The 15,375-nt window shown below is 44.3% G+C and overlaps 1 protein-coding gene across 3 annotated transcripts in view; it reads left to right on the top strand.

The window, feature by feature from the left end:
• HTR1F (5-hydroxytryptamine receptor 1F) overlaps positions 1–15,375 on the top strand; it is a 3,723,175-nt gene that overhangs the window by 3,223,273 nt on the left and 484,527 nt on the right. Inside the window, exon 9 of one of the 3 annotated variants that reach the window (XM_069636781.1) lies at positions 13,526–13,658. The exons of the other annotated variants lie outside the window; for them this stretch is intronic. The gene's annotated coding sequence lies outside the window, so the exon portion shown is untranslated. The remainder of the gene's footprint in view (positions 1–13,525; positions 13,659–15,375) is intronic. 3 annotated transcript variants of the gene reach the window in all.

The following is a 15,375-nucleotide window of genomic DNA, read 5'->3' as shown; positions in this document are numbered from 1 at the left end:
GGAACACAATGTAATAAGCCCCCTAATAGGATGACCTTTGAGACCTCTGCTTGCAGGGTTGCTGAAACATACATAACCATCAAACACGACATGTCCCATGAGCCATGTTTCTTGTAATAAAACAATAATAGATGTTTGTAAAAAGTCAAAGGAGCCCTGGTCCCAAGACAGATGAGAATGGACTTGGGTATTCCAAGAGGAAATGACAATACTATTTTCAAGAGCTCTGCTTGGCTACAGGTAAAAATGACAGTAGCCATTTCCAGTGGGACTTCGCTAAATCCGTTTCCACTGATTGCTTTATAGGGAGGACATCGGATGTCACTACCTGTTTACTTGGAATGGAGGGGGCCATTTCTAGGATTCACCTTTTATTCTACAACAAGATCAATACTGAAGCCCCACTTCAATAAAGATCATGCAAAGCTCCTCAGCAATTCAACAACCTCTCTATCCCCACAATAGACATTCATGTATGCAGTTACTCCACATTTCAATTGTTCAAAAAATTCGAAGTCTGTACTCTGAAAAGCTTGCAGAGAAGGCAGATGATCAAATAATGTCATTAGAGCGCTTCTATTTATTGGATGCTTGATATCTTCAAATAGTCTTGTGGTGGTCAAAGAAGTAGCAGGTAACCTACTTTCCCCTGTCTCTGCGATCACTACTGCTCTAGTTAAGTCCAGTAAAGGCTGAACTAAAGCAGAATGTGTTTCAGCAAGGACCACTGGCAGCCAGCCGCGTTGTCAAAGTAGATGGTATTTGCAGCAGATCATCAAGCTTATTAGGCTCGATCGTATGTATAGTCATAGAAGTGCAAATGTGGGACACATTCTTATTGCCACATTGATTAAGAAACCAAAAAGTCAAATGTACAGATCTGCGACAGACCTTCTATTCCTTCTAGCAGCCTCTTATGCACTTTTTTTGATAGAGGCAGTGTTATCCAGTTGTTAGGTGTCAACGACTCACTCGTGTCCTTCTCCACGCATGTAGCCTGTGCAGTAGTTGGTGCATTCCTTCCTCTGTTTTTTTGCCTTCTTCCACCTAGTACATCCAGAAGGGAGTGAATCATCTCATCTTTCATTACCGACATGTCAATTACCTTCACCAGAGTTAATTCCAACAGGGCAACTTTGGACAATCTCTCAGCTTCCACATTGGATGAAGTTGGGGTTATCTTTATCAAATCAGTCGGTTCCCCCCTAATGTTTTGCTCTAAATCATTAACTGGCAACTGGAGGGAAGCATTTTTTGTATTGGCCAGTAATTGAGCTAGTATTGCTGTATTTTTTGCAGACTCGTTCGAAAGAAGGTTGCAGTTTCAAAAGTATTTTAAGTGCAAAATATGTGGCCACATTATCCAAAGCTGGCGATCACTGTATCTCTGACTCGCTGATCAATGAGCTTTCTGTCACCTTTGTGAACTGGTCTTCTTGATTAGACACGTTCAATAACCCAGTTAGACATGGGGAGACTGATAGTCATTGATTCTGATGGCTCATGGTGGGGCTCATTTCATTTGTACTACTCGCGTCACGCAATTCCAACTTTGAACATATGGTAATAGGTTGCTGGTGTATGTCCGCATGCAGTGATAGGCATGCATTCAGTAGGGAAAATGTTATTATCAAATTCAATGGATTCCTTTGTCATGGAGTGAGCTTTAACCAATTGAGAATCTATTTTGCTTTGGTCGCCCGTCCCCATCCCGTCCCTGTGTCATGTGCGGTAAAATAATTGGTAATTTTAGGGCCAACTATATTGGACATGCTACGCACCATGGGGAAACTGATATTGTTATCCTACCTACACAGCTTTTCTCACTTTGTGCCTGCACCGGGGGCAGATCAGTTTGTTTATATTTATAGAGATTGTGGTTCCATTTCGGGGCATTCTGAATGGCCAGACATTGGTCAAACAACAAATCCAAATAAAGATATTAGCCGGCAAAGAGTAGAAAACACAGAATATTCATCATTTAGCCTGCACGCTTTCCTAGCCCAATATCAATGACAAAATAAATCTTGGGGTACTACTAGACCTTCTGGATTTTACAGACTGCCATGACTGCCTCTTCACTTGCCTCTCCATGGCGCACTACTCAGCAGCCACGAGGGAAACTCACAAGAACACACCTTCCTGAGAGGGCGTGTGGGCACAGCGTCTGTCTGCAACAGGGGAGATGAGAGTGCCCGAAGTGGCAGCGAAGGTGCCGAATGGTGCTCGTTTGTTTTCCTTTTCCATGTGCCAAGAGACAGACTGGTGGAATGGTGGTGGTAGAAGAGGAGCATGCTTCTCCATGAGTAGGGAAAACAAAATCCAGAGTCAGCAGCCAGAACAGGAAATACAATCCAAAATCCACCATGTGCTGCACTAATTCTTGTCAACCTGTTGTCAGCCATCGACACCATTGACCACCACATCCTTACAGACCGACTCCACTCTCTCAGCATAAGGGATGCAGCTCTGAAGTGGATTTTCCCCTTCTTCTCAGACATATCCTAAATAATAAATATGCCTCCCTTCTCAGGGACCGAGGACTGAGCACTTCACACACATGGAGTGCCACAGGATGCCTCTCTCTCCCCTCTGTTCTTTAATTTCTACCTAAGACCCCTCCATGCACTCATTCGCTCACACGTCCTATCCTACACAAACTACGCAGATGGCACCCAATTTATCTTCAAGATCCCAAAGTGCCCTTCCTCCACCTCCCCCAACCTCACATCATGCCTCACAGAAAACGACCACTGCATGACTGCTAACCACCTCCTTCTCAACCCGGTAAAAACAGAAATCATGATCTGCCGGAAGCCTGGCTTCTTCCTCCAACCCACCCCTAAACTGCACTCAGTAGGCCCAGACCCATCCCACCTCCAACACAGTGAAATACCTTGGATGCACTATGGACTCAGAACTGACACTATCACATCACACCAACTCAATGACAAAAACCTGCTACCTACACTTATACCTCCTCTGATGCATCTTCCCCTGCATGGATCTATTGCAGTGCACATCTTCCCCTGCCTGACCATCTGTAAGTGATTTCAATCCGGCACACACCTAAGTCAATGCCTAGCGTGTAATGCACAACTGAAATCCTTATTTGTTTGTGTCTAAAAGTTGTTTTATTCTGAACGATGTACCACTCATATCAGGCCCCTCTCCTCGAACCCCCCCGGTCACACTGAACCAGGAATCAGGCTGGTTTGCAAAGTTAAAATATGTATTTATGTATTCACAATTCAATCACACTATGTTTTAATGGGTACACAATGATCACCAATGGGGTGATGTAACACTAAATAATCTCTTTAATACACAAGGGGCCTCATTCCGAGGTTGGCGCTATCCATGGAGTAAATAGCACCATGGTAAGCAACCATGAAGCTATTTACTCCATGGAAATCCTGCATGGTGAATGGAGTAATTACCGGTCCATTCCAAGGTTGGAGGGACCGGTAATTCCCCATTCACCGTACCGGTTCCCCATCCCCATTCCTGCCCCCATAGGGCTCAATGGGAATGGGGAAGGAGTAAATTACGGCACCGTAAATTACGGTGCCGTAATTTACTCCAAGGTCCCTTTGCGGGTTGGATTTTTAAAGCCTGCTAAAAGCAGGCGTTAAATGCCAACCCGCAAAAGGGAACTCGGAATATGGTGGTAAGTGTTAACGGTCACCGTTGCCATTAACGGTGACCGTTAACCCTTACCTCCAACCTCGGAATGAGGCCCAAGGAGTAATAGTGAGCAAAACAATTCAGCACATAAATAGTACTTTTGTGTATGTTCAGATCAAATAGCAGTGTGGTAACTATTTCCCCCTGCACACCCCTCAACCCCCCAATAGGCAATGTAAAGAGATAGGAGGAGAGAACATGTTTCAGGAATGGAAGAATTCAAACAAAATATCAATCCCAATTTCCCCCCCCCAGCAACACAAGAGAAAAACAGAATTGATTGGCAAGCAATCAGAATGGTTTTAAAGTTATCTTGAGAATGGATTGGGTAAAAACACTAAATCTGATTTAAATTGCTGAAATTGTTTAAATTATCATGGGAGCTGCTTTGGATAGTTGCACACAAACACTAGCATTGATTTAATACTGAGAAACAATGTGAAATCTTAAAATTATGGTCGGGAGCAATCAAAAGCTGTTTTACACGTGTCAGAATTTCCCTAAAACGAAATTTGCGGCAAACTTTTCAGTACGCGGTAATCGCGATCACGGGATAACTGTAAGGATTTGGGATGCAGTTTTAGATGCGATTTAAAGCTGTGGATGTTAGCTACAAGCAGAAGTTAAGGAAGTTATGGACGTTTTCGAGGAGGTCATTTTTCGAGACAGGCGTAAGACTGGGAAACAGGAATGCACTTTAAAAAAAAAACAAATGGGATGTCTTACACTAGATTATGACTATGGAAAAACAGAATGCCACACATGAATCACCACAGTTCCTGGCCAGGGAACCCTTCACGTGGTGGATACTCAATTTCTTTCTGGGATTCACTTTAGTTACTGACAACGCTAATGACTTATGATTTTAGGAAACAAATAAGAGAAACTCAGCGCAAGAAAATTTCTGACAATTTAACAATACTCCTAACAATATCAGGTTCTGAAGACAAGATAGGGTGGGTTTTAAGATAGGGATTAACTATGGACATTACATGTGCTAGTGACACAGTTCTATCTATAGATACTCACTAGATATGTTTTTAAACGGAACCGTCAGGATTCTGGTCCGTCAAGATTTCTGGACAGGGAAGGGAATCTGGATCTGGGATAGGCAGCTGGGCACATCGGATTGGACTGGGTCTGTTCACAGCACGGTACAGACTGGATCGGATCTGCAATGGCTCTGTCACAGCACGGCACAGGACTGGATTGGATCTTTTGGTTTTGATGATAATTAGTTCAGCAGGCAAGCAGTACAGCACAGCCCGGCTGTCTTTTGGTTCCCCTTAGGTTTCTGGGGTTGGTTCTGGTTCTGGAATTTAAGGCCTAGCTGAAAATGGTTCAGCTATGTGTTAAGATGGATTTCTGAACTCGGACCTGGAGGGGCAGAGGTTCAGAAGGCCAACCTAGTTTCTTTGAACAGGGTAACCTCTGGACAAGCCAGACCAATCAGGGTTGCAATGGCGGCGGTCAAGACTAAGGGCCTCATTACATGGATGGCGTTAGGGATTTACCGGTACCGGTAAAATACCGGTACTGGTAAATCCCTACCGCCTTACTACGAGGTCCCTTTGCGGGTTGGGGGATTTAACGCCTGCTTTTTGCAGGCGTTAAAATCCAACCCGCTAAGGGACCTCGGAGCTAATTACGGCACCGCAAAATTGCGGTGCCGTAATTAGCGCCTTCCCCATTCCCATAGAGCCCTATGGGGCAGAAATGGGAATGGGGAAGGGCAATGGCGGAAGGGGGATTTGCCGCCCCTCCAACCTTGGAATGGGGCGGTAAATCCCCTTTCCGCCAAGGCGGTGCCGGTATTTTACCGGCATGAGCCATGACGCTAATAGCGCCATGGCTCACCGCCTTCCGTGTAATGAGGCCCCAAGTCTCAAGAGGGGTGATGGTGACTGAAAGACCTCAATGAGCACACAAAGCAAGGACACTTACAAATTACTCCAGACAGGTGTTATATTAAAAATATAGACACATTTATTACAAGGCCTTTGTAACATCGACCATAGCAAAGAATCACAATAATACTAAAGTAAGCCAACACATTACAATCAATACAATATATATACAAGACCGATGGGCCGAAGGAGTTATGAGTACGTAATATGTAGACCACCTAGATGGGGAGGAAAACAGGCAGTGCAAATAATCATAAGTCCCAGTTCGACATCAGAATTTTACCTAACTAGGAGGAAGTCCGAGCCCTACGAAGAGAGGAGCCTATGCTCAATAGTACATGCACACGCTTGTGCCAATGGACAAAAATAGGGTCTCTGCAAGGGTTTCGGACTGTTCAGGAAGGTGGAGGAAGCGATGAAGAACAGGTCCCCACTACTCGAGCAAGACCTCCTCTTGCGGGCGGAGGCAGGGTGAGAGTGCGGGACAGATCTGCTATTTCACAACAGTGGTGAAGGAGAAGTGGGTTCCTGCGCTAGGGGCCACCGGTTGGGGAATGGACTACTCACCGGTCCCCGATGCAGGCAGACCCAGACTTCTCCAGTTCAGTTCACATTGCTGGCAGGTTCAGATGCGATAATTAGGACGTCTCGACACCGTGTAGATTCTGTGTAGCAGGATGCAGGGTCGAGGGTGTCCCAAATGCAGCGAATCTGCACAGGTTGTTACCACAGCAGGGCAACACGGCATCCGCGTTTACTCTGGTCCGGGCGCACTCATCTCACTTCAGACCTGGGAATGCAAGTGTACGAAATTCGGTGTGAGGGTGCCGTGGACGCAGAGCAAGCAGTAGACCAAGTTTCGAGGGCTTCCCTGAAACGGCGGTGGTGACAGAGCAAAACATCCTGCATAAGCTGGTCAGCCCACTGGTTGGCCCAGGGACACTTCCGTAGAGGCTTACTTGCAGGGTTTGATGAAGGTGCCGGGAATAGTTGATCCCACTATTCCAATGGGTGGAAGCACTTTCGCAGACCTTCTAGGATGATCAGATGCAGAGGGGTCTCGCAGGACGACATCGTCTCAGGATGCCAAACCTTCAGCGGGTCACCAGCGGTTCCTCGACTCACCTTCTTGTTGCAGGATACTTGGCTCCTTATCCCTCGTTCGGTGTGAACTCAGGAGATCGACATGTTAGGGGTGTTTCCAGCCTCCTCTTATCCAAAGTTCCCTTCGCGCCAAAACGGAGAGGACCCAATGGGAGCTCTGCTCACAAACACTCCCACCATACGTGGACCTATCACGGACCACGGTGGTCCCAGGCATTCGAGATATTCCAGACTCTCTGGCACCCAGGATGTGTATTGGGAACAGACATCCCAGCCCACATCCTGGAGGCATACACACAAGGCATGCAGAAGCCTGTGAAATCTTTGCGTTTCGCGGGAAAGTGCATGACCAAATAAGGACTGACCCGGGTCGGCTCAATCTGGGGAAGGTGAAGGGGCAAGATGGCCAAATGACAGGACAAAGAACCTCGTGGCATGGCCATTTTGGAGCCAGGCCACTCATTTGTGCCAAACGCGGTAAGCGCGGATAACATGGTGAAAAAGGGTTCAAAACACAAGAGAAACGATAGCTGCCACCAGTCCTGTCCGTGACACACTTGCACAGTTCATAATAAGTCCAGCGAGAGTTTCTAGGGCCTTTGGAATGACTAGAGACCCAAGAGCGCGGTAAAGTAAGTTATAGTGCACTCTTGTTTCATGTTGCACAAAAGCTGCAACATGAGGAAAGGACTAAGGGAAACAAAGTCTCCCAGTACTGACTGTCTTAAGGGCATGTCAGTTTCCCCATAAGAATTGAGCGAAAGCCCAGAGGAGTGCGGCGGAAGGTTGCGCTTCCCTGGCAATGTCGAGATCAGGGTGTAACACAGCAGCAAAATGTTTGGGGGTTGTCACATGGAGGGAAAATTACATACAATCATGAAATCTTTCCTAACACTATGTAATAGGTCTTTCTGCTGTGCCAAGTTTCTGGAGCCTGGAGCAAGTAAGATGGATAGTTCTGCAGCAGGCTGCTCCGGCATCATTCAGATAGTAGGTGAATCTGTCCGTTCTTTTTGAGTGCTGAGCTGTCTCTATTTATGCTTATGATAAAGGGGTGTGTTTGCTGGTTTATCCTAAGCTTGCCCCTTTGACAGGGATTGGACAGGGTCTCCTCTCTTCCTTGAGAGGAGGAGAAAAATAGGGTGTCACCTTTATGGTGTGGGTTTATGAGGCTTAGAATCCACCTCTTGCTCCTTGAACACAAAATGTACTTTTGGTACAATACATAGTTCCACATGTGCCACTTCTATAACAATCATACATACAGATTACATATTGTGTGTAGCAGATACTCCTCCAAGCCCCATCACGGTGGGATCTTGTATCTGCTTTTCACAGAATTTTGCACTTTTCAACCGGAACACAATGTCCAATTTAGGAGCACATTTCTACAAAGGTGCACATTCAACATGGGCATACATGTATAAAGTTTCATACTTCTATCAGAAATACATTTTGTGTAATATCACATTTTCCACCATTTATTCCCGAACATGTCACAGAGTTCTGGCGCCTTTTCACCCGTGCATCCAGAAATGACATTAACAATGCCGTTATTTCTATATTTTGCACAATTTTACATAGTAAGTTATCAGTCTTTTTAAAATGTGTCTTTTGTCCTTGTTAAGCAACAAATGGTGGTTTAGCTCCACCTCTTTGGTCTCTCCCTGGGACCCAGGAACATCTCCTCCCTGTTCGTTCCTTGGCAGAGGCCATTTACGACCCTTCACACTTCGCATTTCCTTTAGCTGAAGGATGTAAATTGTCTCCTTCCACACTGCAGACCAAATTATTTCCCCACCCTATAATCATCACTTAGGTGTGATTTCCTGGTGGAAAGGAGCTAGAGGGAGAGGCCTTGCCTCTGTAAGGAAATCTGTTATTCCAGTTTGGGTAGCTTTTAGCCAGGCTTAAATTTAAATGTTAATTCTGTTGCATTTTTCCTTAGCTTAAAAACAAACTTGTGATTTCAAACTAGCAGCTAGAACATTATTCCAGATTTTAAACCATGAGCTCAAACAATTACAACATAGGTTACTCTCGGGAACAGGCCACTTAGATTTCAAACATTTGATTTCAGTTTATACAGGTTTTAAAGCTTATCATGCAGGCTTCTGACAGCTGTCATTCAGACGGCCGAGGGTACTGCACCAAGATTTTGACGGATTCCACAGGCAGGCAACTTTTGCTGTGGATGTTTCTTTGATACTTTCAGCTTTTCAGGACATTGTAAGTTCACAATGATTTCTTAACTAAGTTAATTGTAGCACACAGCAAGAATTTTGGTTTTTTGAGGGGGTTTTGTACCGGCATTCTGCAGTTTCAGCAACCAAGAAAAAGATTTAAAGCAAGATTCTGGGCTTTCTTTTAGCAAAGCACTGCTTTTTCCTCTGTACTCCATTTTCCCTTGTTGTGGAGCCCAGTGACATATTTCAGGAGTGAGATCTCTGTTCCACTACTGACAACCTGTGTGGGAGATTGGGCAGCCATCTTTTTGTGCTTTGCAGAGCGTGATTTTCAGAGGTTTTGGCGCGCATGAGGGTTTTGTGGCCATTTCGATGTTTCTGGCACCATTAGCACACAGTGATGCCGCATGGCAGAGCAACAAGTGGGTGAAGACATCCCACACTTCCCATATGATAGTGGCTTTTGTCCCCTCATGCTTAGACTAGGCTAACTCCCTATAACTGGGGGCCCCTGCATCACAACTTAGAAAACTCCAATGGGTACAAAACACTGCAGCAAGGCTCCTTCTTGCACTAGACACCCTAGAGCGAGAACACATCACACCCACCCTCTGTGTCCTTCAATGGCTGCTGATTGGGCAATGATCCACCTTCAAGACAATGTGCCTCACTCACGAGCACTGCACAATACAGGACCAGAATATGTGCAAAACAAACTCACACCCTACTGCCCACAGGAAATCTGAGATCAGACACAGCTCTCCTCCTCGTCATCCCAGTCACAAAATCGACCAGAATAGGGGCATCTTCTTTCTTCATCCAAGCTCCCACTATCTGGAACTCAATTCCATTTAGCACCCGCTGCATAGAGGATCACCTCACTTTCCAGAAGGTTCTCAAGACCTGGCTCTTCCCATCTGCATCCTTACTGGCCTAGTCCACCTCCTCGGTAAACTACCACCCCAGATATGAAGGTGGGGGCACCCGATAAGTCACCTGAGGAGACCATAAGGCGGTACCTATCCCACAAAGAAAGGATTACAGTCAATCCATATAATGCAATATGCATAACCTCATGGTAACTAGATATCCTTGACCACTGATACATAGAGCACTCCACCACATTGGAACATAGCTGTATGCTTCCTGGGTCACAGCCAACCACCTGCATACATCTGCAATCATCACTACTCGATTTCACAACACATATCACCACTGCCAATAGAATGCAGCTGAGTCCGTCATCCAATTATGCACCTAAGCAGTCTCTTTGACTCGCCTACTCTTCTGACAGTCTTTCAGATCACCCATCCACTATCCAAATATCCATGGGTCACTATCAGAAACCAGCCATGCCCTACCCACCTTCATACTGGATAGGAAATGCACACACACATTCTAGAATCCTCCTACAAATCTCACATCTAGGACCTCGGTCCTCCAAGGGCATTCACCCCACATTGCTTTGGGGCCATACCATTGGCTGGAGGCGATATACAAATGCCATATAAAATAACATGACATAACATAACATTTTCATTTTGTTCAACCAAAGACCTGGTTACCAGCCATCATTACATCCAGCTGACCGACATAGAGCAGATAAGATGGTAGCTGAATTGCAGGTGATCATGAACATTTGGACATGCTCTAGCCTTTCTGACTCACTCAAGGTAATAATTACTGACAAAGAAGCCTCAAAACCTCACAGGATTTTGATACAGTGGATGGTTAAAAGTCCAGGCCTACAATTAACAAAATGCAATATATGTTAACAGAGGAAAAAAACATGAGAAATAACTCATTAATTTGAGTCATAACCAAAGCTAGAGGAATGTTCAATGGGCTGCGCACTATTGACATATTTTGCCAGACACTCATTCACTCTTCCTGAGCGTCTGCTGTATTTTGCTTATAATCCCCTATAGACTCATGCATGTTGTCATTTTCTGTAATAGTTATATCCTTTTTGTGTTACTGTTTGGGCAATAAAAATGTGAGAAAACAACATGAAGGCCCTGGGTCAGTGGATATGAACTACCTACCCAACTGGAACCATTGTTTAAATTCGTTTATAGTGTATTTTTGTTGACATTATGCCTTGTACATTTTTCTCAGAATCAACCAGAATTTTACTGTAAATATATAACAAACTAAATACATTATTTTAGTTAAAAATGTTGTAGAATCAGAACAATATAACAATACATTTAATGTTCAGAGGAATCACATATTAATCAATTTTCTAATAGCAAAACTCCATACTATATTTACAATTTTATACAATACTTACATCTCAAAGACTTTTGAGTATAATTCTTAATAACAAAGTGCCTCACTGTCTTCCTTTTGGCTGTATATATATGCAGTACAGACATGTTATATCCTCCTCCTTCATGTTCTGTTTAGGGCCAAGCACCTCCAGAGTTTCCAATAGAAAAAATCTAAACTTCATAAAAATGGGGAGCACAACTCTGCAGAATATAAGGGTGGCACATTGATGTACTCCTGATCGAGTTTTTTTTTAACATTTAGTAAATGCAAATTCGAATCCCAGTCCCACAAATGGGGCTTCTTTTACATGTATGAGATTTTCATTGGCATATCTCCCCTTTTTCTCCATTTTCCTTTGATAGCTATCAAATATTTCTCATTTTGGTGAGTAAAAATTGATAAACTGGGGAATTCCCTCATATGCGTTGCGGTTTGCCTCATCTCTCTTTCTTATTATTGTTGGCATGTCACATGGGTTAGAACATTTGATCTTAATATATGAAAATGGTTTTATTTGAGCTAATATTTCAAGTGTTTTTAATCCGAATTCTAACTGGATTAAGGGCCTGTATTCTGTGGCAACTGAAAGACCCCTCCAAAAGGGACCATCTATGTTTATAAGCTACAAGAGTAATGTACTCGGTCCTTACTCAACCCCAAATAGTAGCATAGAGCAGATTATTTTTTATAAGCCCGGTTAATTGGTACTAGCGAATATCCCATGCTCCATATCAAGACCCCTCAATGGGGAAATTACTGAGGCGATATCATATTCATAACTATATCTTTTGTTGCTTTGGAGTCGTGTTTCTAATAATGTTACATCAAATATATCATATAAGGACTAAAATAAGGAGAACCCATATGCACCCCTGCTTTAACATATCTTGATCTCAAAAGTTTTTGAATATGCCTTGTCCATATCAAGTATCACTCTTGCATAAGTATTTGTGTAGAGTGCATTTATTACTTTAATAAGCATAGATCTATGCCGTTTAAAGCTGTTTATTCTCAAACAAGTTAATGTTACCATGGTAAAATCCCATAAAATAGTCAAAACATTTAGAAATAGCTGGAAACAACGCTCCATCACTTAAATAACTGAACACCAATTGTATTGTGTGTGGTGGACATTCCCGTTCTAAAGCCTGTTTGAAGGTGCAATAAAATCCCCATTTATTAGGATCTTGAGATAACAAAATCACTAATGTTTCATTTGATATATCTGACTTTACGAAACATTGGCGGAACAGTTCAAGCAAAACCCAAACCTGTAGATTTGACTGGGGTTTCGACCAGGGGGACATTTCTGGGGTGTCCATGATGTTTGAGATAAGAGGTTCGATCCAAGGTGTAAATAAAGAAAAGTGAGTAGCAACTTGCGATGTTTAATGGTTGCCATTTGGAGAGGCAGGTGTGGCTGAAGCATATCACTGGAGTAATATTTGTAGGGACCTTAATTTAGACTCCATATAACTTGATAATGGGGCAAAGGCATACTTAAGGAATTAGGTTTTACATTTTTGAGACAACCTCATTTGTGGCTGGGTGGGGTGTGAATTGTGGGGTGAGCGGCAGTACAACTCTCATACATTCTGTGGGAGAATGTTGAAGCATTGAGAACCCCACTTGAATTCACTAGCTGTAGGAGACGGCCAGATCGCAGAGGACCTGATGTGCAGTTATTAGGCAGAGGAGCAGGCCATAGCACTGAAACTCTGACATGCATTTGTTGGGCATAGGTGAAGGCCAAAGCACTGAGAACCCCACATGCTTTTATTAGCTATAGGAGAATGTTGAATCACTAAGTATGCCATGTGCTTTTGATGGGCAGAGAAGAAGGGCGTAGCACTGAGAACCCCTCAAGGCAAAAGCACTAAGAATTCCACATGTATTTGGTAGGCCTAGGAGAAAGCCATTGCAGCCAGAACCCCACATGAATCTACTAGGTGTAGGGGAAGGGCACAGCACTGAGAACCCACATACGTTTACTAGGTATAGGACATGCTCAAAGCGCTGGGAACCCCATGTGCGCTTAGTAGTTAGAGGAGAAGGTCATAGCACTGAGAAACCCACATACATTCACTAATGGTAAGAGAAGGCCTAAGAACTGAGAACCCCCAGTGCACATAACGGGCATATACCAGAGAAACCTGCTGATTTACAGATGTCCCCAAGCTCTGTCAGAACACCATATTTGCCTGACAATACCACAGCACAACCTATTTCCCCCTGAATACAGGAGCCCACCTTTGCTGAAGCTTTTAAGCATGTTATAAAATACCACAAAAGACAAAAACCTGTGTCTATTCAATGACAGCTTTGCTGAAACTTTAGCAATAGATGTACTTCTCTATTCCTTTGTAGGAAACCCATGGATTGAGAGGGCTCCTTGACCTATTGACCCCTGCTGCATGTTTAAGAAATGGCATTACTTCACTCAAACCTCAGTACCAGACCTCTATGACCATGTCAAGGAAGCGGTGAGAAAGTCTATGAGGTAAGAAGATCCACCCACCGAAGGACATGCAGACCAGTATCCAAGGCAAACTTTATACTAGCCATCTCTGTGCACTGGTGCACCACCCTCCAAATATATCTTCACCAAAGCCCGTGGCAGCAGCAGCCGCATGGCATTGACCAGCATCCCACCTTGTGTATGGAAGAATTTGATGGCAGGTACCACAGGGGAGTTGGTTTCTGGGAGAACGTAAAGGAAGTTGGGAACCATCATCTCACTCCTTGTGGTTTACAAGTGAGCTTTGTGGCACCTGCCAATGAATCTATTGTTGTAGGTGCCCTGACTGTATACAAACATATGCACATGGCCCACTTTGCCCATTTCCTCCATCGTGTGGCGACCCACTACATAAGCTGGCCACCGCAATTAGATGAGATGGTAAGTGCGGCCCAGAATATATGCACCCACTTTAGCTGCTTCGACAGAACCCGGAACATGTAATGGAAGCTGCAGTCCTACCACCAAGGTCAATTACAACCTGCCAACAAAGCATTGCAAACTCTGTGAAATGCAACCCTCCATATACTGGAGGGTTTGCGAAAACAGTGCCATGCAGTGACTGACTACTGTAATAGCCATAACCAGCAACTCAGTGGTGTCTACTTAACACTGTCACAGTGGCAAATATTGATCAATGCTTTTCTTTCGCTGTAGTCATTTGAAGAGGCTGATTCTAACCACACCGCAATGTCACGTGGCTACATATTATAAGGACTAATTAAATCTATGCCATGCCATGCTCACTAACTCATATGTCACGTCCCTCTGTATCAGGGATGCGCCAGGAGAATGCTGCGGTCACCGCTGCTGCCACTGTTCATGGTGCAACAGGGCAACACCACCGCAGTAAAACTGTGATGGCGGCAAAGATGGCAAAGTCTCACAGACAGCCATAGCTTAGACGTTCCCCGGCTCACGCCATCCCGCCAGGTAGCCCAAAAGGCCACTGCTGCTAAGCCACATGCAGTGTCAGTCAGTCAGCATTTAAACTATTTCGAGTCAAGTGCTGTTGTCCCCAATCCGCCATTTCTGGCTGTACTCACTCAGCCAATTAGGCTGATGTAGAAAGGCTGTAAGAACATTTGAAGGAAGATGTGCAGGTGTTGACTTATCGCCAACCACCTTCAAAAGACTCAACCCCTCCCATTCATCTCTTTCCATTGTCCTCGTCAATTACCTCTGGGAGTGGGTGGAGCCTGTAATGATTTCCTATGGGAATTCAGGACGAGCATAGTCTCCCTTGGCACTTAAGGGGTTAGCCGCTACTCCATGCTGACAGATATTCCAGAGCTGTCAGTAGTTCATCAGATCATGTAAAGATCGCACACTACCAAATAATGTTAAATATTCGGCCCTCTGCTCGGCGGCAGGGCACACGTGATGCTGACGCTGGTGCTATTGACTTTTTGCCTCAAATAATTTGCCACAATCTTTTAGAAGTGAAGGCTTAATAAATCAGTCCAGTGCAGAGAGTCCAATCCCCTCTCTAATTTTGAAGCCGGGGTTGATAAATAAGGCGGACATTTCAGACTGCATTTCACTGGAATAGCATATTTGGAGGAGATTTCTAGTGTGCGCCACCCGCTGCGTTATATATTCGATATTAAACGGTGGCCACAGTTTTGTAATCTGCCATTTTACTATTTCCGTACGCAGACGAGGAATGATTTATAACTCACATCTTGTATATGTTTTC

The sequence above is a fragment of the Ambystoma mexicanum genome, chromosome 7p (genome assembly GCF_040938575.1).
Source record: "Ambystoma mexicanum isolate Mex_15411 chromosome 7p, UKY_AmexF1_1, whole genome shotgun sequence".
Classification (NCBI taxonomy): domain Eukaryota; kingdom Metazoa; phylum Chordata; class Amphibia; order Caudata; family Ambystomatidae; genus Ambystoma; species Ambystoma mexicanum.
Note: the sequence above shows the minus strand (reverse complement) of the source record. Positions and strands in the feature narration are given on the sequence as shown.